The following is a 24,848-nucleotide window of genomic DNA, read 5'->3' as shown; positions in this document are numbered from 1 at the left end:
AGTAATTTAAAAAATTTTAGAAATTGCTCTAATACTTCATGTCCCAAACAGGAAAAAAAAAAAAAAAAAAAAAAAAGTTGAAGACTTTAAGGGGTGGTAAACTGACAGTATTTTAAATTAGTCAACCATGACATTCAAAAAACCTACCAAAACAAAATCACATGTACCATATGCAAGTGCTATTGACCAAGACCAGAATGAATTTAATTTTAAACTGAAATTAAAAGATACTAAGAGGAGTTCTGTAGATACAAAATGAATATTGGACAACTGACAATTATTGTGTTGATGATTATGATGTAAATCATGGTTTCAATATAGACACTGTAAACAAAATGCATTATTAAATTATTTTAAAAACAAGTGGAAAAACAAAGACTAAACTTAGACAAGAAAAGCTACCCAAGGCTTATTTTATTTTCTGATTTCTCTACTGTACATTTTATCTCAAGCTAAATACAATACCAGTTCTTTTCCTCAGCCTTTCTGCACCTCATTCTTCATTTAACTCAGTACAGGTTGTTAATGCATATTTGTCTTACAGTGATTTCTTATGAAACACAGAGGAAATAGGAGGGAAGGGGTGCAAGGTATGGAAAACTTCACGTCACTTTTATTACATTGACTGTGCTGCCGTATGTGCACAGTGTAGAAACATGCAATAGGGGTGGTCTTTGCTTCTGCACCTTCTTCAGTTTCTAATGCACATATTTACTTATTTCCTCTTTCTTCTTTGTCTGTGTCAATCTGTAAAGAATTCATCATTCTGACCACAAAGACCAGGTGAGAGTCCCACTTGAAAAGAATAATCAAACCAAAGGGTATGATGGTAAGAACTTTTGACGTGACATAAGGTAACGTGATATTGCTTGAAGATGATCTGGACAAGTCCATAAGCTCACTGAACAAGAGAGGCATGCAGAATTCACTGCACTCTGCACAAGTGAGAGATGAAGAATTCACTGCACTCTCCTTGAACGTAATGGAACAACACCTCATTCTCAAATGAGCAAAGAATAGATAAGATGTTAACAAGAATTAGGCAGCTGCTTTGGAAAGAAAGGGAGAATGCGAAAAATACATGAAGAAGCAAGGAAACACAGGTATGGTAATATAACTGTTAAAGGCACTGATTTATAGAGGTGTCCAAGCAACAGTAAGAAAAGCAGTAAATCTATATAATTTTGATAACATTATCTGAGGTCAAAAAAAGGGCATTTAGTGAGGCGAGTTGCTAACAAAGGCAGTCAGAAAGATGGTGGAAAATAATTTCTTCCATGTGAGCAGTGGACAGTTCACAGCTGAGATGCTGCTGATCAAGAGAAATAAAAGGGAGAATTTCCCAAACACAGACTCAGAATGATGTCAAGAGCATTGAGGATTATTCAATAAACACAAGATACTTGATAATCAGTTCCTTTAAAAATAAATTAAATATTCAGTTAAAATCTTGTTTTGTACAAACATGAATAATAAAGGCAAAAGTCACCAAGTTGGCAAATAGCTCATTTACATATGACCCAGTAAAGAGTAAGGCTCCTTTGTACAGTTACAGCATATATCCCTGGAGCATCAATAACCATCAGCACATGAGCTGAATTTTGTTAGAATTCAGATAGCTGGAAACCAGTTTTCCTGATTTATAATAATATGCTTTTTGTATATTTCATTCCCCATGATCTGAAAACATGTGGAACTTATACACTCACATTTTACTCCAATGGCTGGCTGCTCATAACAAACAGAAAATTTATTTCTTTCCTCTCAAATGAACTTCTTTAATCAAACACTGCATTACAAAGTAATTATTATTTTAATTTTGTTTTCTTGAAAATACAGTAGCAATTACCTTTAATTTCAAACAGCAAAAGACATGTGAGAAAGTAAGAAGAAATGCACAAGTATAATAGGGTAAACCACATCTATAAAGAATAATTATCCAGCAGGGTAAATCAAGTCATTCCAACCAATTTATAAAGCTTTTTTGCTTGATTGGGGTTTTTTTTCCTTTCATTTATAGCAGAGTTTTGCTTCATAAAGGAAATAAGCATTCAGCACCTTGCCATCCTGGCAGAGGGAAAAACTGCACAAGAAATTATTTCCTCCACCCATTAGCCAAAATACCTTATGCTGAAATATCCATGGATTGCTACTTCTAGGCTGTAAATTCTTACAAGAGAAAGCCACACAAGTTGGTGCTGACTATAAACCATTCTTTGATTCTTAGATTTTGACCTCAAAATCAGCAGGGGTTCTGTCACTGCCTTCAAAGGATGCAAAGTGAAATACTTTAAAGCAAATGACCTATGATTATTGGAAAATGACATAAATGAGCTATCTTGGAAAAAATAATTAGCAATTATGCATAGCACACCAAGACTAATTTGCTTAACATCTCCCAAATGCTCCTGTTACAGTTGGTGCTAACTGGAGACTACACATCTCTCCATTTCTCAGTATAATTGTCATTTCAAAACCACTTTTCCTTATCACGACCAACATACTTCTGTCATATTTGAGGACAACATAGCAGTAGGTAAAGCTGATTTGACTAGAGAAATTGGTGGGATTTTTTTTCACCAAATGTAGGTCCAACCTTTTATTGCCTTGGCTGAAGTCAAGAGTTGATTGGCACCTTTTACTATCAATCCTTATGGATATTCCATCTATGTAAATCAAACATTTCATTGGCATAGCTTTAATAAGTTCTGTATGCTTTAAGGAGAAAAGTAATTATCTCTGCTAAAAAATATCAGCATTTGCTAAACATAATTATAGTGTCTAAATGTAGTACACATTCAGAGTATTTGCTAGGGATAGTTTCATATTAGGATGTCTTCAATCATCAGAAGCAAATTTCAAAAATAGACTTTGAACATGTGAAAACAGCTATAAAGGCTTAGCACACATATACACCAACAATAAAATGGAAAGTTCAAATGTTTTGTGATAACTTTTTTTTTTATTGTGTGTTTCTGACTTTTTCTCCTTTTGATTTGAATACCACACATAGTACAGAAGACGAGTTATAGACAATTTTCTGAGGTTCAATTTAAAATGCACAACCACATTTAGAATAGCTCAAAATTGGCATATGTCAAGACTAAGTTAACAGGGTCTTTCAAAGACTAACTAAGGTGATCATATAATCTATATATAAAAGATGGTAGAAAAATATAATTCAGTAGATACAGATTATTTCAGTGAGCCTGGGGTGACAAGGCAGGTGAGAAGATTTTCTACACTGTGTTAAGGTGCTGATGATGGACATATGAAAAACAGCTCCTGATGTGCCAAGGGGACACCATATCTCAGGAGGGTTGAGGAACTGCAACCTGGATAAGTGACATTAATATATTGCAAAGAATTAGAAATATGGCTGTGATCCTCTCAGAGACAAAAAAAAAAAAAAAAAAGACAAGCAAACTTAAAGTTGGTGCAATCTCATGAATGCAATCTGAGACATCAGGCAAGCAAGTAGTGCCCTTAACAGGCAGCTCAGAAAATCTGCAGCAAATTTATTGGATAATAGAATGAAAATCTGTTTTTCAGACTTCAACTTTGAGAAAATAATTAATATCTAATTTTTTTTTTTGCTAATGTTGCTCTCATTTATTGTTTCCTCCTTTTTTTGGAATAAATCTTTGAAACTATAACCTATTTTGCATGTTATATTTCTGTTTACAATTATTTGAAACTAAAAGCAAGTTCAAGGTAGTTAGCCAATGTCAAAGAACTTCACATTGGTCAGCACGATTATGGCTTTAATAAGGAGGTAAAAGGTCTCTTTTTGATGTTGAGAGCATCTAAGCTGTCAGCATAACCAAGCACACCACTACAGGCCATGGTGGCTGCCTCACATTGCTCCTCAGAGGAGCTGCAGCCCCTGGCTCCACACTGATCCTCCACCTGTAAACCGAGAGCCCTGCAGCTCCCCAAGATGCTCTCTGACATGTTGCAAACAATGACAATGAGTGGGAAAAGACCAAGGAGTTCAAAAATGCTTTCCTTAAAACAGGTACATAAAAGGAGCAAGGGGCACCCAGATTGTCTCAGCTATTAAACACAGAGATCCTACTACTCTTCTCCAACAAATAAGCCAATGAGAAACAACTGGAAGCTACCACCTTCTTCACAGACACTATTCTTTTTCTTGATTTTCCCCACACTACACAGAGGTAAAATAAATGCTTTCCTCCCCAAACACAGCTTGTTAAAGTCCACCTTTAAAAAAACAACCAATGTTGGGAGTTTTAGCTATTCTCTGATTTGAGGCAGTTTGTATTGTACTCCTCTGGCTTTTTTTTCATATGATTATGTCCTGCACACTCAACAATTCTTTTTTCCTCTTTTATCAGCAGGATACCAAGAAATGGTGATAGAGGAGAATGCTGGTAGCAGTGAGGATGACTATCAGAAAAGTGAAGGCAAGAAAATGAGAGGGCACTCAAGGTGCACTGCTTCCAGTCCTCTTGGAGAGTATGCCCTCAGTCAGTCCCAATGGAAGAGAAAGACAAATCTGCAGCTGTTCGCTCTGTGCCCCCACCAGCTGCTCCAAACACATCAAGGGTAGAGAAACAAGAGAGAAGGGTGAGCAGCTGCTGTCAGCTGTAGGGCTCTCAGAAGTGCATCCATCAGACCATCTCCAGCTGGCCACCCCTGCGACACAATCTGGGAGAGCTGCCCCAGGATTGCAGTGCCAGAGACACCAGCCCTCAGGTGCTGGCTCAGCCCACACACCGGATCTCCTAACACTGCAGCAGCACAGCAAGGACAGGCAGAAAGGTACCACTGAGATCTGCAGGCTCATGGTGCAGCTCTGTGTACTGCAGACAGGTGGTAGCTTATCAGTCCCTGACAATGATCTTTGATGGAAATCTTGCTGAAAGCCAGAGGAGCAGACACCTGTCCCCACCAAGACACCTTCTAGGGCAGTGGGAGGCTGGAACATGGGCAAGAGTGTCTGTGAAAGGCCTTGGTGAATAAGGAGGGGCAGAGTTGTGCCTGACTGAAATGAGATCAGAGCTCAGCAGTACAGTAGTGCCACAGATGGGGAGTTGCAGCAGCACTATCCTCATTGAAAAACTTTTTTTATCTCTCCAGTGAAAATCTAGGGGAGAGGAGACCAGAGTAAGGTGAAGAAAATGCTGCTTTGACATGCATTAGCCTGAGTCTTTGCCTTTGCATGATATTGCCTTCCACATTAATAGCATTTTCTTGTCCAAGCTCCATTTTCCAAAATGTCATCCAGAATCCCTGACCTTGATGTCTGCACTGATCTTTCAGTGGTTTGGTGTCACTGAGTTACAGCTTTATTTGCATCCTCGTACCCCTCTTAGCCAAAGAAAGAGGCAGCTCCTCCCTGGTAAGGAACACGACACTTCTGCTTAGCTGTTTTGGCCGCTCACTGTGTGGCTATGTACCAAGGTCATTCATGGAATATTCCTGCAGATTAGAATGTTAAGTTAATAACATGCTCTTCTAAAAATGAGCATCTCTACAGTACATTTCCTGTATCTCTTTGGGCCTTTTATAAATATTCATACACATAAATTACAAGGAAACTCTTAAACAAAACCTGAGTCCAAAATCTCTTGTGTAACTTGCTTAAACAGTAGGTTTGTTGTGTAGAGAGGATTTGCTGGCAAATACACACAGGCTACTGTTTGAATAGGTAATGTCATGGTCCATCTACTGCTCTTGGTTGACCCAATTGTACTTATTTCCCTGTAGGAACACCACAAAGAGCATCAGTGTTCATTTTTATAGAGTATGAAGTATTCAAGAAGAAAATCATTGTGGGAGCTAGACTATATTCCTTTCAGTTTCTGTTTAGATCTACATCTGAAAGGAATAATAACCCATCAAGGAAGACAATTTAACTATGACAATACTGAAGTTTTGAAAGGCAGCACAAAGACTCTCTAACTCTCCATGGCATTGCAGCTTCTTTGTTGATAAACTAGATGAAGAAAGCTTAGTTTTTTTCAGATGATTTATGATATTTAACTGAGAGATAAAGGACAGATGCTTCACAAATAAGATTTACATATCAAGGGCTGGCTTTGCAACACAAATAACTGAGACCAAAGTTTTATATGGAAATGATATTAAGGTATACGTTTATATGGTGATTTCAGGAAGAGTACTGAAGAACTAAATCACATTTTACAGGTATCAAATATTATCAACAGGACATTATTTGCAAGAAGCTGAAAAAAAAATAATAAGAGACCTACTTATATAAGACATAGTATTGGTAATCACAGAAATTAATATATAAATCATAAGTAGTCAGGGGAAAGGTGTACAAAAAAAATTGTTATGCTGCTAATCGACTGAAAACTTCTCTCCTGAACTAGTCACTATAAAATGACTGTAAAATAAAAACAAACCAGTTACCCTGAATTTATGTGGAATTTTAAATTATTACTTGTCTCCTTTACCATGATTGGTATTTTTCATTTCATGGATATAATCTGATTCACAGGAAAAACATACTGGGATTGAAACATTTGGTGGTATTATCTTTCTCACCCCTTCTCACATATATGCATATGTGTTTTCCACAGAATTTATGATGAATTTTTTTGCTTCTATTCTTAAGGAATAATGCCAATGTTTAGGGGAATTTTATTGATGTGGGTATCCTACTGGGTGTTGTTCCACTACAGCCCCCCTGCTTTGCCTGTCAACAACACTGACACATGCAGTCGAGTATCTGCAGCCCCCAAAGAGCAAGGGAGGATTAGTTTTGTTGTCAGGCTGCCAGAGCTTCAGCTGAACTCCCAAACTGATGGACTTAAAAATACGACACAGTGTTGCAACCCAGCCCATCCAGATGTCCCAAGAGCCTGTCCCAACATCTCTGCCCTAAAGCACAGCACCACAACCTGCCCTCTGATACTGCACATAGGTGCTCTGACTGCACCCAGGCAAGGGAGCAGCCACCCCAGTGACCAGCCCATCCTGTTCCTCATGTTTCAGACTGAAAATGCTGTATTAAAAGTCACCTGAGACATAGGAACAACTATGCATAAGGATGAGGCACCAGACAAATGCATCTTCAAGTCCTTTAATCTGTTTGACCACGAAGGAAGATCACAGACCAATAAAAAGTTATTTACTTCTGCATAGAGAAAGCTGCTGAGAACTGAGTACAGCTTCTCCTGGTGCAGGTATGAACACTTGCAGTAATACGAGAAATGTCATCAGTGGGAATATTTCACTCCACCATAACTTTGGCACAAAACACGAAAATCATAAGCACAAGGACACTACCTGTACATTTACAGGAAAATGGGGCTCCAGTCAGCTTCAATAGTATCTTTGAATCTCTGAACAACTTGAACAGTTTTGGAGAAGCTTTAATATTTCCAAAACCACATGAGTTTGTTGAACAACCAAGTGTTCTTAAGCAAAATCCTTTATAAATTCCTGTATAAAATCAAGAAAACACCTGTGTTAACTTGAGTTTCTGACTTTATTTTTTATTATTTAAAAATTAATAAAAAAAATAATTTCCTATTTCAAAAGTCATTTTATGACTCCAGCATATGATCTGTTCCTATAAAATATGCAAACAGCTCTGGCAGTGGATTACTATAGTTACTTATTTGCCCCAAATCTAAAATACTAAGTATGTTTTACCCATTGCTATAAAAATTAAAATATTTTAAAACATAGAGTTCAGGTTATTTGATATATTCTATTTTATACAGAAAACACCAGGCATGACTCCAGTTGATAAAAGCAGCAATACTGCTTCGGTTTATTTGACACTTTCAGCTCTGCCCTTCAAGTGTCCCCAGCTTGCTTTGTATGCTCTTAAACCTAAGAGCTGAAGCCATCTTCTTCCAGAAACAACACTCTTTCATTCAGCATCCTCTGCTTATTTCTCACATGCTTAGCTCCCTTCAATTCAGAAAGACTGGGAGAAAAACACAAACCACCATAAAAAACAGTACATTTGCAGGTCATTTCTTTTCACCTTGTGTCTGACTTTTCAATATCTTTAAACCTGAATAAATTAATTTATTTCATGAATTATTGTTGTTTACAGTGTGGAGGAAGAATATTTTATCTGTTGGGATAGAAGTCATTAACACATGAACAAAGGAAATGTTCATAAACTAAGGGACAGGGCAATGATGTCAGAGAGAAAATATTCCACCTGACTAGGAGATTATTAATAACCCTTGATAAGAACCATGAATGGTGACCAGAGAGCATAAGAAGATATCTAAGAAGGAAAGAAAGATGTGCAAAATTCTGAGAATAAAGGAGATAAAGATATGTGTGAAAACTTGTTTTCAATACATTTCACCAGAACTGTGGGATCAGGCCATTAAAGAGAAAGAGATGTGTCTGCAAAGACTAGAAAGAGACCTTCAGGAAAGAAAAGGCTTTTGGTAATCCTGTCTATAGTGGGTCCATGTGTTGGGAAAAGATTCTCTACCTCAGATCATTAGACTCAGACTTTATAGGATGCCATTTATGTAAAAATGAAGGAATTATTTTTAGTTTGTTCTCTGTAAGACAATCTTATTATTAGAATATGCAATAACAGCAAAATTTTGAGGAAAATAAAAGATCATATACTAAAAATACATGGAAAATTATTTAATTTAGAGTTTATTACCTTGGAAAGCATGCCTGGAATTGTTATGTACGGTAGACTGGAGTCAGGATAATATTAAATCAAATAAGTCATGGCAGCAAACATAAGGCAAGAATGCTAACATATACTGCTGAGGGGATTAGATAGAGCCTGTATTACATATAAAATCTTGAGAAGTTTCTTTAGAGATTAAATTAATCCTCCCTATTTGCTCTTATAAAAACAGTTTATCATTTATTTGTTTTTTAAATCAAAATCTTTTTACAGCCAAAGAATTACAATGGAATGTATATTCAAGAATGGCCTTATTGTATTCAGTCTCCAGTGCGAAATTCCCACAGATATAATGAGAGCTCTGGGGGTGTGAGGGGAGCATGGTCAGGCTGTGTAATCAAAGGGACAGAGATATCACCAGGGTACCAGCTGTGCAGTGTACAAATTATATTAGATAATTGGTCTTAAAGTGAAAACATTTAACTTTTTGGTAAAACAAACAGCAACTCCTACAACATAACCTTGTGGCTTATTGAAATTTTAAATAGACATTTAGTTTTAAAAAATAATTACTAAAAGCCTGAATAGTGTCAAGAAAAGTGTCATGAAAATGTTTCCACTGACTAGTGGGTGTTAGATCCTGTGCAAGGTTTCTCAAATGTCTTACTGAAGACAGTTCCACTCCTAATATATTATGCAAGCTTAGCAAGCACAGATACTGTTATTAGGGACATGTAAAATTAAAAGTTATGTTAAGACTAGGGTGCTGAGATCAAAAACAGCATAGAAGGACTAAAGGTTATGGAGAAAGACACAACTTGGATTGGAAAACTGGTATCTAAGCAGGTAGATAAAAGGTTCCTGAGATGGAGAACCTCATCTTGGTCTGAGAACACAGAGATCTATGGTGTTAGATGAACAGCTTGGTCTTCAGATCTGTACAGAGCACAACCTTGACACTGCACGGAACAGACTATGTATATCCATAGCAGCTACACTCTTCCACTTGTACTCTTGGTACAGGTGACAGCCATCTGAAACACATTGTGAAATCACCCTTCTAGGCCATAGTGCAAATGACACCTAAAACATGTTTTACACCCAGAATTCAAGACAGGGTGATGAGGAGATGGCTTGATTACTTTCTGGATGTCATCTTGCAGTGGCATGTAGTACTTTTTTCCTCAAGTGCTTTACCTTTCCTGACCAGTAACAATGTCTCAGTGAGGAAGATAGAAATGATGGTGCTAAATGATAGGAAATGTGTTCCTAAAGCTGTTATAATCTCAAAAGGAAGACCAAAGTCTTAATTTCACCAAGAAAATGAAAATGTGTGCCCTGGACCCTGTGCTGATCGGTAATGGTAGCTGTGACATAATAATGTATTTTGCCTTCTGGTACCTACCCTAAGTCATAGACTTTCTTCATTTCTGGGATCCTGTGCACCAAGCAAATCTGACAAATGAAACAGCACCAGCAACGTCTGCTAGAGGAAATCCATTCCTAGGACAGAGGGAGACTGATGCTGCTAGATTCTGAAATACAGGTACCAGAGGAAGGAAGATGGAACAGGGACTAGGAGTATGCCTTTGTTCTTCAAAGCCTGAAACTTGCCAAATCAGTAAGAGCTGCTGCACTAGGTTTAAGTATTTCTGGCAGGGTGCTCTGAAAGTTATTTCTGTATTCCCAAGACCACCCAAAACTGTCTTAGCAGACTGATGCTGTTGGCAGGTGGGCTTATGCAAGGATGTTCCCCAGAGCACAAGGGCAATAAAGATGTGAATAGAAACAGCATAGAGGGAATTTACAGCATTTGGTCAGTTTCCCAAGCCACATGCCACATGCTTTTCTTTAAGTCTGAAAGGAAAATCTGCAGCACAAGTTCTTTCATGCCAATATGCTGCTCAGAAAATTGCAATTTAAAATTAAAAAAACCTATCCAAGAGGAATATGCTCACTTACAGTTAAAGAAGTATTGCAAAGATTTCAGGATGCACACAAGCAAACCATTGAAAAAACCTAAAAATACATATAACAGAGTAAAAACAGTGTGCTGATTTGTGAACCTAAACCACTACAAACAGTAATGTTCATCTGTCCAATTTGAAAGAGGTTTATAAACTGTTCTATGAAACTGTACATTAAAATCTCTGCTGGCCAGGTTGGCAATAAAGTGATTCTTGATCCTTGTAAGATTGGTATGTGGTCTAAAGGACAGCAAGAAATTTCAAAGGAATATAAAAATCAAGACAGAAACAACATCTATATAAATAGACATTCTCTATAAATACGCTAACAAAAAAAAAAAAATACCCAGAATTCTGATTTCTCATTACAAAGTGTACATAAGGTAAAGATTAAGAAGGAAGTAAGAATGGATTTAATTATAGCTGCCAAAACAAATTATAATTATAATGTCTTAATGTTAATCTCTCTGGCATAGCAAAGACTTGCTCACTGAAACAAGCATTTTCATTGTCAAATATTGATCACTGATGTCATCTTTCTGGAGTTTGTTTCAAATATATTGCCAATCACTTTTATTTGCGGCAGCACAAGTTTTAGTTAAATGTCAGTTGGGTATTTTTTTCCTCTGGCAATCAACAAAACCCATTTCCAACATCCATTCTGGCAAACTATCACATCACCAGTAAGTATCAGACATGGTTTGCTTTTGAGCCACCTCTATAAAGACAATTTCACAAAAGGAAACTATTAGTCCCTGGCACTCTTTCATTTAGGAAAAATCCAAAGTTTCCTAGACTACTACATCACTTTTAAAACTTCATTAGAACTCATGAAAACAAACAAATAAAAAACACAAGTCTATGGTTTTCCTGACATTCATGTCTTGGAGACTGCTTATACGACTAGAGGTCTGACCTCTAACTTCAAGTAGAAGTAGTGTTATGCTTAGAAAAAAGAAGTGTGTGTCTGTGTGGAAACACCTAGAAGAAGGGAAAAAAAGTAGATATGAAAGTTAAATTAAGAAAATTGAGGGTTAGATTTTGTATGAAAATTTAAGGTAGCATAAGAAAAAAGCCTTACCAGGAAAGGCCAATATTTTGATGTCAGACAGACACATCTGTACAGATAGCATCAGACCTGGAGTTTACTTTCTGCCTAATTTCCAGATAGATCAAAAGAGAGTTTTTGAAACTGACCTCTTCTTGTCTAGAACTGTAGCTGATGGTCATTCAGCTATCCATTTTAGAAACAGGATAAAAGGAAGTCTGGTAGGGTTTGAGATACAATGCCAATTCACAAAACCTGGAAAATTTTGTGGAAACTTCTCATATAAGTGAACCTCTTTTTTGGAAAGGATTTCAGGCCCCAAAATAGATTTCCTGGTCAAAACACAACAAAACACCAGCACAGACAACGAGGCAATGATCAATATATGACTTGGCTGCAAGAGGGGCAGGTCCTATCAAAAGCCTGCCAGGTTTCCTGCCAGCTTGGCTGGTGACCTGAACGGGAACAAAGCCTGCAGTGTCTCCAGGCAGTCCTGCCATCTGGACTGCCTCCACATCATGAATCCTGAGGTCTCTAGGGACTGCAGTTCCAGGAAAGCCCTCCCCACAAAGGCATCTTGCAGGTCACTGTTTCAAGAATTCCCTATGCTGGAAATCCTGGCTCCCAAGACTGTTTTACTCCCACTAGAGATGACAATGAGCAAATGGCCTGGGAGAATAAGAAAACAAGGGTTGAGCCAAGAAAATTAGTCTTGGGCTTGAAGTTTCTTAGAGAAACTGAACAAATGATCTTATTCCTAAATAATTTTGTCCCTTCTATGGTGGCTTCTGAAAGGTGCCTTTTTTTAAAAAGAATTATGTAGAAAATAAAAGTTCCAATAGATGATTTTAATTGTATCTAATCCAAACTAAATATTATTCTAAGCATCCATATTGTATCCCTACCATCATCTCTGAATCACAGAATATGCTGAGTTGGAGGGGATCTTCAAGGATCAAGTCCAACTCCTGGCTCTGCACAGTCACATCTCCAAGAATCACACCATGTGCCCAAGAGCATTGTCCAAATGCATCTTGAACTCTGTCAGGCTTGGTGCTGTGACCACTTCCCTGGGGAAACTTCCAGTGCCCAACCACCCTGTGGGGGAAGAACCTTTTTTCTAATAGCCAACCTAAATCAACCCTGGCACAACTTCAGGCCATTCCCTCAAGTCCTGTCACTGGTCATCAGAGAGAAGAGATCAGTGCCTGCCCCTCCTCTGCCCTTCATAAGGAAGCTGTAACTGCAGTGAGATCTCCCCTCAGTCTCCTCCAGACTGAACAGACCAGGTGACCTCAGCCCGTAAGGCTTCCCCTGAAGGCCCTTCACCATCTTTGTTGCCCTCTGGACACTCTCCAATAGTTTAATGTCTTCCTTATGCTGTGGCACCCAGAACTGCCCCCAGCACTGGAGGTGAGGCTGTCCCAGCTCAGAGCAGAGCAGGACAATCCCTTCCTTTGCTGGGTTGGCCATGCTGTGCCTGATGCCCCCAGGACAGGGTTGTCCCTCCTGGCTGCCAGGGCACTGCTGGCTCATGTTCAGCTTGCCATTGCTCCTCTTCCATCACCACCCTCAAGTCCTTTTCTGCGGCACTGCTTTCCAGAAGTGAAAAATTTCCATTGTGAAAAAGATGGAGGATAGAACAGAGTAGCAAAGTTCTATTTGTGTTAATAATACTTTTATTCTTTGTTCAATGGATTAAGAGGAAATTATGCCAAGACCAATATACAAATACAATTTAGAAAACTGTCTGACAATCAGGTTCTTTCTTTTCACTACAGTTCACTACAGCCTACCACTAGCACCCCTCTTCCAATTTAGGGTACAAGCACCATACTCAAAGGCTCTTTTCCCAGGAAAAAGAGCCTTTTCTGTAGGATGGCCAAAAAAGGGACATATATTCACATTAACATGGCTTGGGTTTCTCTCCTTTTTAAAATCTAGTGATTATTTTTGCTAGACAAGCTTTTTAGCTTTCATGTCTATCAAGAAAATAAAAAACTTTGGTAGTCACTTTGTGCTCTTAGAAACTATCTCCAGCCTGCTGATTTTTCCTACTCTTTCTCATTACCTGAACAGGATAATCAGTGTGTGAATTCCTACGGCATTATCTTACACAAAACATTTAAGTTTGTTCAAAGCAGAAAATGACATGACTATTTTCAGATTTATATCACTTTCCAACTCAAGTGAAATCACACATTCAAATGAAAATCACTGCAAAATCGGAGACAGGCTTTAATTGAAACGTGGGAGCACGCACATATCCCTTCTGCAAGCTGCCTGAGGCCTTTTTTTCACACTGTATCCCACCAGATCCTTAAGCTTGCAGTCTGTTTGCACACCCATTGAAGTTTTATTTTTGGCTGATAATGATGTCCCCACATAGGCCTCCAAAAGTATGTTCAAGTTTATAAAAAGATCCTCCTGCTTTCAGTGAAAGAATATTAAGAAAGAACAAACAAAAAGTAGCAGAAGAATGAGAAAAATATACTTCAGCACCACAAAAGTTGATTATTATTAAACATTGGTAATCATATGCATTTCAAATGGGACCTCAAGAAGTGGTCAAAGCCACAGTGTATTGAAGACTGCAAGCATGGATGAGAGAGCAGGCTTTTACCCTGATGTGCTGGGTGTCTATGTCCAAAGACATGACACTGTGCTAGATATAACCAAGTCCAAAGGGCAAAACAGTGAAACTAAATTGAACGTAAAAAGCTTAAACCACAGCACACCAGCTGCTTCCAACTGCTACATGCCCAGAATCAAATCAACTTTGGGACTCTGTCTGTTTCTAAAAAATTAACCTGCATTTTCAACTTCTTCAGCTGGCAGACACCAAGTGTTAACTACTGCACAGCTATGAGGGTTTAGCACATGGGATCCTGAGTTGACATGGTCATTTCCCCCTTTTAGTTCATTTTCTTTGCCAGGACCTGCTGCCAACCTGCCAGAAGCCGGCTGTTTCATCCCTGCTATAGAGCCAGTTGCCAAACAGCTGCCATGGCAAACAGCGTTCAAAACTCTGCTGCCAGCAAGTTAACTACTCAAGTATTTTTAAAATGTGGGAGGGGTGAATAAAACTATGCATAATGCAGAACCACATCACTTATGTTTGCACTGGAATTACCATGCTTCGGAGACGCTTGAAGGAACATTAGGTCAGCTGCTATAACAAGTCATGTCATTTGCTTTGCTGATTTTAATTCTCATGCAGTGATAGATATTCCTTGTTGGATGGTTAGATGGCTTACTAGCTATTTTCCATCTTGTATTTTAGTAAATTGTAATGTAATTCTCAATCCACATTAATTCTATACCACAGTTAATGGCAAATGAGTTAATCATGATGAAATCTTTACAGAGGTTCCTTTGGGTTACCTACTTAAGCTACCGTCAGCATTACACAGTTATCACGCTAAAATTAAAGGACCATTATGGCATATATTGAATATTTGGCTTCACAGCAGGTAAATTCTGTTTAAAACATCTGGGATGCTGACAAACAGTCTCCTTGATCCCCCTCTCCAAAACAGCATCAGCAGGAGAAAACTCAATGGTATTACCATATTAAAATATTCCTAGAATGACCTGCTTTATATTTACTTCTAGAGTGCTCTTGAGACTATTTCCTATTTCACATCAGTGCCCAGTAATAATATGATCACATGGTACCCAGTAATCATATCACTCTTACACTGCCACTCTCACAAATCCCCAATTCCCTGGTGCAAAGACATTATAGCCTGTACTGCAACAACCCCAAAAGAAAAGACTGCGAGTTGTTTCTTTTCACTATCATCACCACCAACTCTATCCTGACACACTGAGTAACTGGATGCTGCAGGAAACACAAAGTCTGTTCTTTCTTCTGCCAAGTGTCCTCTGTAAGGTTCTGTTAACTGGCAGTGCACTGAAGATTTTCCATGACATGTGCTAAAGAGTATCCTTAAGCACAATTCCTAGGAGGCAGGTTACACACACAGATGACTGCCCTCAAGGACCCTCAGGGAACACTCCTCATAGCAGCACAGAAATAAACACTAAAATCCTCAGTTCTTGGGGAAAATTCTCCAATTATCTCAATCCTCAGGGGACCAAGGTATAATGTAACTATATGCTTCAATTCACTTCCCTACATACATCTAACTTCACTTTAGATTTGTACAAAGGAAAAGGTAGGGTGTAAACATCAATACTTGGCTTTCTGTTCAGCTGGACCAAGCAGAAACAATGGCAGTGGATAAGAAACAAATCAGTGGAGGGAAGAACTGGGATCATACCACACCTAACCAATCCTGAATTCCACGGAAGAAATACACAGATGCATGTAAAAGTAAATTCAGGCCTCTCAGGGCTCATATTTTTTATGACTCTCATTGAAATGCTTTGTATCTGACTACATATGGAGGCCAGGGCCTTTAGCTGCCTGCAACACCAGCAGCTGCCTTGGCACCTGCTCCAGCATCACTGCTCTCACTTCCCCAGAAGCCAACCTTGCCCCACTCACACTCCTCCCTGCTAAAGCTGGTGCCCAGCACCTCTGGTACACGCTGCATCCACTGGCCAGCCTGGGGCCCATCTCCCTCCCCTTGCCTGGTGCAGCACCATCTCTTGCACTCCCGATGACTGACTGCAACTCCTAAGGTTAAAAGTTATTTTGGAAATGCAGAAGAAAAAAATCCCACAGTGCTTCAAAGTATAATAATAAAATTTAACCCTACGAAATCTTCCTGTGTCACAGACAGCAAACAGCAACAGCGAAGGGTAAGAGTAGAAGAGCAGAAAAGGTGAGGAACAAAAATAAAAATCAGTGTTGTTTTTCTCTCACTTTGGGATACCCTCCAAAATAACAAAATTTTCTCCTGATAGATCAAATGAACAGGAAGGCCATATTGAATTAACAGCTTATGCTTCAGATGTTGCAGAAGTACTTGGCAGGAAGGAAACACATTAGCTAAGCAACCAAGGTGAGTGATTTCTCCTTAAATACAACTTCAGCAACAAGGTAGGACTAATCAGAATGGAGTTATTTGAGAATGGCACACTTGAATATTTCTCCCTTATCAAACAAATGTTCATGTATTTAAAAATATATGATGCACTTGCATGTGTTTGTGGGTTTTTTATTATTTTGAGTTTGTTTCTTTCTTTTTCAGACAATGTTAAAGCAGTGGTATGAGCCTACTATGAACTTTACAGTGCTCTGAAAAAAATATTGGATTAGAAGTGACCCGCTCACTGTGTTCTGGGTGAGTAAATTTAAACAGAACACAAACATTCCCATTGGGTAATACTTTCCTGGCTTAGCTTGAAAGAGTCCAGTACATGAATCTTGTTAAAAAAATAAAAAAATAAAGAAATAGACCAAAGTAAAGAGTAATCAAAAGAAAAGAGAATTTAAAAATAAAACAAAACAAAGACAGCCAGCATGACCCATGGACTGCCCCAGTGACAGTTTCACAGCATTCTACAGTCGCACTGTGACATACGGTTTTAACACTTTTCATTAACAAGAAGATACTATGCTTTTTTTTGTTCAATTGTGCCAAAAGAGGAACAGAAAGGAGTTTTGGCTTTGAAAACCTGTCTGTGAGTTCCAAACTGAGCTGTAGCACAAAGAACACTGCTAACACAATTATACCTGCATTAGAAGTCTATTAAAAAAAAAAAAAAAGGAGCAGGAGATGAACTAGCTCTTTAAGGTGACTGAAATCTGAAATACACACATAATCACATTTCCTTTGGGAAATGCCATCACAGAAAGATAAAGCAATAGACCAGATAAGAGAGCCTTGATTTGGAAAAATAAAAATAACTCAAAACCCAAAATCTTTTCCCTCATTAAAAACACTCTTGCAGAAACAGTCTTACTTCAAAGTTCTTCTGTTTACACAGTAGTAAAACTTGCATGTACTGTATTACTGGTCCACAGTTTTGGAAGTACCAAAACATTCTTTTATGAGCTTAAAAATCCAATTAGATACGAAAGTACTCATCTTGATGTGACTTTATTAAATAGCAATGACTGAGTGAACATCATAAGCCAATGCAGCAAAATAAGTTTTCAACTTGCTATCTAAAACAAAGAAAACGGAGGAAAGTGTTTGCCAAAGATGTGACAAATGTCCTTTTTCTCTGCTATTTTCCTACAAGTATTATTAACATAGAAAGTAAACAAAAGCCTTAAAATATGCCAAACCACATCCATGTAAGATAACTTTGCACTGTGTAGCACTTTTAACACAAAATTCCAGCATAAGGCAGTCAGAATAATAGCTCCAAAGGGCCCATTTACATTTTCCTAGCAGCTAATGAATTGCCATGGAAAATGGCAGCAGGCAAGCTTATGGGAAGCATCCTTAAATCTGTTTTTCTTCTTTCAAAACTATGAGTCCAAGTTCTTTGCTTGGGAGTGAAACACTCCCTGCTGGCTTCTAACAAAGACTGAAAGAATCCTGGTGTACCTTTGGAAAAAAAAAAATCATAGAAGTGGTATTCATTTGTCACACACAAAGGGAAACTGAAATGAAAAGGGCAGGAAAATACACATGGACAGTTTAGTCTGCATTTTATAATGCCTAATATAGGTGATTAAAAGAAAATGGTATGCAACAGGAAAGAGTATTTACTATAATTTTTTATGTGCCAGTAGTTACTCTAAGACAGCAAACCTGACAGAACAAAACTTCATGCAATGCCTGGATTACAGTTGACTTGTACTCAAAAGCCTCTCTACAAGACAATAACACACCTAATTAGCTCTAATAAAAGCTGCTTTAAAGGCACAGCTCTTCATAGCCCTCTTTTGACCTCTGAGCAAACAGAGGAGAATATGAATACTGGAAACAAATTAGTTACATGACAAATTGCTTACTTTCTATCCAACTAGTATAAACCCGTTTAGTCTTAATAGGGAAAATAGAAACTGACCCTGCATAGTAGGAAGATGGGGTATAAAGACTAACTGCTTTTTGGATGCTGACACAAGGTCTGGGCCTCAAGTTTACTTAGTCCAGGACATTTTGATAAAATGATTGCAAAACTGTAATAGCAAAGCCTAAATATCATTAAACTGATGAAGCACAGTTGATTAATCATTTTACTAGCCAGAAGAACTCGGGACACATGAATGTTGGTGACCTGGGATATAACCGAGCCCGATTAGTAAGGAAACAGCATAGCACTTTCACAGGGAAACTAAAAAGAAATTTGGAAGGAGCAATTTAAAAATCCTCCTTCGTGAGAGTTTCCAGTGTAATTCAACAGTACACAGTGTGACTCACTACTCGCTCTCCTCCCTCCCTCCCTCCCTCCCCCAACGTTAGTTTCTATTGTTCAATCATCCAAAACTCCCAAGAAAAACTTTCTCACAACAGCTCCAGAGAAAGAACCCAACAAATGAACAAGGGTCTTACTGTCTGTGCTTCTCTTCCACAGTTACCACCGCCCCTTCCTTTCTTAATCATAGGCAATAGACAAGATTTGAGTATTATGGAATGATTAAACTACCAAAGAAAATGGACTATGTCAGAACTGCAGAATATAGAAGCATGTCATGTCGCTTAGGTCTGGGCAAGCACCGCTGCCACATCATTACTATGCAATGGGCTGAAACCTGAGTGTATAATAATCCTTGCCCTCAGGAATAAACTCAAGCCCATTGCCTGCATAGGAATGACAGCGTATTGTGGCCAGCTTGCTAAACAAAAAAATTAAGAGAGCAGGACTGTGGGAATACTACAATACAAGAGTATTCACTTAAGCACAACATCAACAGCTTGACAAGCCATGCCTCATTCCCCCTTTGCTGCCTTCCACCCGATCTTTCCTCACAGCTGAAGTGTTTGTGAAGACAACTATATCCAAGGGTATGTAGGAGCACCCAGGTGAGACAAAGGTAGAGAGTACTGAGACAAAAAGATGACTTAATGTCATCTCTCTGCTGATTCAATCCCAGTTTTGCAATTACAGATAGCATCATTTTGATCATATGGTCACAACACCTGGGACTGCAAGCAAGAGTCATCTTTTATTTTATCCCTTTTCTGTTTTGCACAAAAAACCCCGTCAAGTTTCTAGGGACTGCAGCATCAATTTCTAATGGCACAGGCATCTTTCTTTTCAGCTGTCAAAAAAAAAAACTGAGACTCTGCTGAGAATTTGTGCTTCACTGCTTCCATTCTGTTATTTAACAATGACAAATAAAGATCAACATTTGAGTCCACAGTGTGACTGAGACCCTTGTTATTGTCATGCTGTTTTCCACTGATCAATTCTACTGCAAAAGTAAGAATCCAAAGTGGCAAAAGTACACCTGAGGTCCAAATTGATTCATGTTTCATCTTCAGCCACATTTCAGTGGGCAGGAATTTAAGCAGTTAATATAAACTACATACATTTTATTCTCCACTGACAATTTTATAGAAAACTACTTTGCTCCCAGGCTGATATTTGCCTTACACCCAAAAAGCATGTACTTCTGGAGGAAATATTATATACCTAAAATTTTGAGAAAATACTTCCCTCAAGACCAGCATGAAAAGCAAGTTTGGACATTTTTACACTCCTATACATTTAAATGCATCCTCTAAGATCAGCTCTTCTGGACAGTGTCTTTGAAATAGCCACTTGACACTTTTAAAGGAGATCCTATTTGTTTGAAAGCTCCCCTTTAAACTAAGTTCAGGATTGGGAGCGTATTTTCTACACTGCTTGTTTTTTCAGGAAACCTCATCTAAAGGTCTAACTCTATTGATTGCAGTTCCTGTTTTGCCTGAGACTAAATTGGCCATCTTTGTTTCATTCATCAGGACTCATTCCCAGAAGCCAGCTTAGACAGCATCTGAATTACAGACTACCAGTAACGTGCAGCACAAGCATAGTGGAGTTCCAGCTAGTCTTGGACTCTCTACACATTAAATTCCCTAATTCCTTCAAAGTGCTACAAACCTCTTGAATTATTTCAAACCAGTAATTTCACTGTACCCTAGTCATTTTCCACAAAACTGAAATATTTACACAAGCCTTCTATACAGGAGTTACACATGCAGAAGAAGCTCAGAGTTAAGTGATCTGAAGTAGAGTTTCAGGGATTATTTTAATAATGTTTCTGAGAAAATTCTATTGAAGAACAACTTTAGTAGGTAATTTTCATCAAAAATTTGTATTCTGAACAACCCACACAAGACAAAGTATGCTTTAACAAATGAAAATAAACATTATCCCCCATCCTCTCATAATTGTCCTTACTTCTTTTGGGGAAACACCAATTTCCTCAAACACTGTCACTGTACGGAACTATTTATCCCATTTAGCTCCAGCTGGGGCCATCAGTCTAAGAAAAAACAAAAGCATTTCAGGCACTCATTCTTCACCTGATACTTACCTTATCTCCAGCTGTTTTCAAAGCATTTCCTGAAACTTATATGATCTCTCATACTGATACTGATGCTACTGAGTAGCATCTAGAGATTCTTCCTCAGAGACTTGATCAGCCTCCCTTTAAAATCATGCAATTCAAAGATGGGAGGGATATACTCCTCTTGCCTCCTCCCCTCAAAGAAAAAAAAAGTCATTTCAAACACATTGTGCTTGCACATGTCCTGCCTCAGCAGACTATTTTAAGTTTTTCCACTTAATTGCCAATATCCTTATGTTCCTGACCGTAGTGGTCTAGAAAGAATAAACCCCCGGGTATCCAGTGCTGGGCTCAAAAGTCCAAAACCACCTAAACAAAAGATAACAATGCCATAGTTAAAACCATGGTAAGTCATTAGAAACACTTCACTACTACTAAGTCAGAAAACTTGGCATAGTGTTAAAGTACAGTGAACAAAGCAACAGAGAACACTCCCACAGTATTAAACACTGGGAACAAAAACATACAGACAAACCATAGATTGTTCATGAAGCAGATTGCAATATTGTTTACAATTACAATCTCACACCGTTCTTCAGATGTTCTTCTTAACACTGCTGGCTGCTTGGCACTGTTTATAACAAACTTTCTTGAAGGTCAAATTGTACCAGAAAACTCTCTTGGTATTAATGGAAGTTTGCATATTTGTTAAGCACTTCACATCTCACACCACTGATCTATCAGAAGAAAGTACTGGTTAAGAAGAATCCCCTTCATGATTTTTCTACTTATAATAATGTTTCTATGATATAGGTTCTAATTCAGTTAATCTAATGTAAATGGTATCTGCTTGATTCAGCAGGATCTGTGTGTAGGTATGATTGTAAGGTTAACTTTTCAACTATTTTAAAAAATCATTGTGTACGGAACACAAATGCATCAAAAAGAAAAACTTTTTTCTTTTTTATTTAAATTCTTATTGAAATACAAAAAGTCTTAAGAAAGGGGCATTACCATGAAATATTGTCATTTATATATTGTCCGTCTGACGCATAAGCTCTCTTTCTACTGTGAAAACAACTTACAGATACACTCTCCATGCCATCATATTGCATTTTGAGCTCTTTCTTGTAACCAAGACTCAAGGAAAATGTGTAAGCCTGATTTATATTTTGTGAGTTAACTAAATTAATGTCAGTAGAAGGAAAAAGAAATAATTTTGTTCAGTCAAAGAGAATTCAGGAAGAAAAACCAATAAAAGGCTATAGAAAGTATAATAACACATTAAATAAATATTAAAGCTGATCAATTAAAAACTTTTTTAGATGTCAGCAAACACGAAGAATCTAGGGCATCCAAAAATATGTAAAATAATCCTCTAGGGAATTTGTAGACAATGTGTAGCAGTTATGACTGATGGGCTCATTTGTGAAAAGTAGAAAAAAAATTCTTTTGTTTTAAAAAAAAAATGCCGTTTTGCAGTTACAGAAAGGTCTCTGGACCACAAGTATTTTTTAAATTAATAAGCATCTAAATTAATTTTAGCAGGACATACAGAAGTAAAATGAAGGAATAGAAAAAATATACGCGGTTTAAGACACTGTATTTTAGGATAATCATAAAAGAAATGAATGAAAAAAAAAAATTGGGTTGGAGTTTTTTTCAATTTACACTACACTGCCATTTTTTCTTTTTTTTTAAATCCCGAATGCCTTTTCCTGGTGTATCCCTAACATAGCATTCTATTTGAGTTGCAGGTGAGTTGCTTTGTTTCTATCTGGCCTCACCAAGACACAGTTCTCCATTACTACAGTGTCATATGATAACAGCTCATTGCTGCTGCACAACCTTGAGAGAAGTAATGACACAAGGGAATAACACACATGACACATGTATCACTGTCATGAGGTGACTTTACCTTTAAGATAGTTTTGGGAGCTGTGAGGAAGTTGAAGCTGCTGGTGGCTGATGGGAGTTTTTTTCTTGTGACCAATTATCGGTCATTTCTGAGAACTGGAGGTGGTTTTAACCATTCAGAAGTGAGAGCAACTTGTGAACACCACCTTAAGATGTAAAGCCAGAGATCTCTTGCTCTTTTTGGTTTCCAGCTTCTGGAAAGGTAACAAGGCTCTGTCTAGGCCTCCTCTCCCCCTCCAGGCCGGACAAGGCCGCAGAGGGCAGGGGGGGGAGAAACGGAGCCGGCCGGCCTGGCTTGGTTTGTAGTTTCTGCTGCTGGACTGAAACCTGACACCATGAACATCTGCAGCTTTCCAAGACTTTAACTCTTTTACTACCTGGATAAAACTTACAGATTACTCCTTTTTCCCAGAGAGAGAGAAGGAAGAGAAAAAGAGAGAGATAACATGAAGAGGACATCATAAAACCATCAAAGACAGTGAAGAAAAGACTTAAGTTTTAGATAGAGAAGAAAGAATAAGGAGATACTTTAATTAAGCTGAAATATTTTTCTGTGAAAGCTATAGAAATGAACAATAGTGTTCTGAAAAAAAGCTTTAATTCATGACAGAGTATATTGGGAGGATCGAAGTGTTCAAAGTGTGGATTTTGAGCAAAAGGTGGAGTAGTTGTGATACAGTGGAAATCCTGGAACAGAGAGGGGAGAAGTAATAGTTGAAGATTTAGGGCCTTGAGAGGCAAAGAGAAAACTTCTGTTTCCAGGGAGGCTAACAGAGACAGATGAAGAGAACTTTTGCCTTTGAATAACTCATTCTTAAAACAACATCCCTAGACTCATGACCCATACACACCTCAGAGTGATGTGAAATGGGAGGAGAAGACTGATGGCAGATTTTCGGGCAGCTGGCATCAGAGAAATAGAAAGCTATAACAGAAATGGTTTTCTCGTGAGAAACTCCATAGATTAGCAGAAGACTTCTGTTTCTCTACAAAGCTGATGAAAAGACTCTAGCAAGAATTGAGACTGTTTTAAACACCAAAGTTCCAAAGTTTTTGTCTCTATATTCTCATGTGAACAAAGAAATAGGTAGTGGGGGAGAAAGGGAGTTTTCTACAAGTTTTATTCTGGTGTTCTTATTCTTGTAGTTTTGTTAATAAACTTTCTTTATTCCTTTTAAGTTTTAAGCCTGTTTTGCTCTTGTTCTAATCCATATCTCACAGCAAAAAATAAATAAATTTTCTAGTAATTTTTTAGTTACTGCTTTAGAACCACGACAATCACCTTCTTCATTATCTTCTGGAACAGGCTTTAGCATAATTTCAAATCACTTCCTCAAACTATTTTTTGCCTCCACTACTCTACTTTGGCAGCCACTTCAGAGTAGCTTAAGAAATACTCACTTTTATGGTCAGAAATGGAGCCACTCAGAAACTCTCTGGCAAAACAAGTTACACCAGAAAGAGCCATCACCTGATTTAATGAACCACCTTGGATTTAACTCTCAAAGAACTGGAATTAAATCTTGCCTGATTTCCCAGTAGGTGGCTGGAAGCCTCAAGTACCAACGTGTCTAAAGCTGGAGTAGCTAGCCATGAGGGGGCACTTTGGACATCCCCGTTACTTAACCTGTACCAGTGTCATAGATCCTGAAGCTTCTAATTATCTTGACTGCAGGTGTCCAGAAGTCTGACAGCTCTGGAGTCTCTCACTCCATGAGAAACCTGTTCTGGCTGCACAGCCTGAGCCACTTGAGGCTCCATTAGCCAGGCCAAGTACCTTCACACATGCTGCTGATGTTCTTATTATAGAATTAAATGTTGCAACAGAGCAGGCCTGGCAAGAAGGCTAATACTGGAAATGAAATATCCTGCTTTGCCTCATCTGTCTTCTTTACTGGATTTACATGGCAAGATGCCCTCAGTGGGGCACGCTACTGG

At 38.2% G+C, this 24,848-nt stretch overlaps 1 protein-coding gene across 2 annotated transcripts in view; it reads right to left on the bottom strand.

The window, feature by feature from the left end:
- MYO16 (myosin XVI) overlaps positions 1-24,848 on the bottom strand; it is a 363,582-nt gene that overhangs the window by 291,552 nt on the left and 47,182 nt on the right. Inside the window, exon 1 of one of the 2 annotated variants that reach the window (XM_015633135.3) lies at positions 21,021-21,403. The exons of the other annotated variant lie outside the window; for it this stretch is intronic. The gene's annotated coding sequence lies outside the window, so the exon portion shown is untranslated. Of the gene's footprint in view, positions 1-21,020; positions 21,404-24,848 lie in introns of those variants that run through there. 2 annotated transcript variants of the gene reach the window in all.

The sequence above is a fragment of the Parus major genome, chromosome 1, assembly GCF_001522545.3.
Source record: "Parus major isolate Abel chromosome 1, Parus_major1.1, whole genome shotgun sequence".
Lineage (NCBI taxonomy): Eukaryota > Metazoa > Chordata > Aves > Passeriformes > Paridae > Parus > Parus major.
Note: the sequence above shows the minus strand (reverse complement) of the source record. Positions and strands in the feature narration are given on the sequence as shown.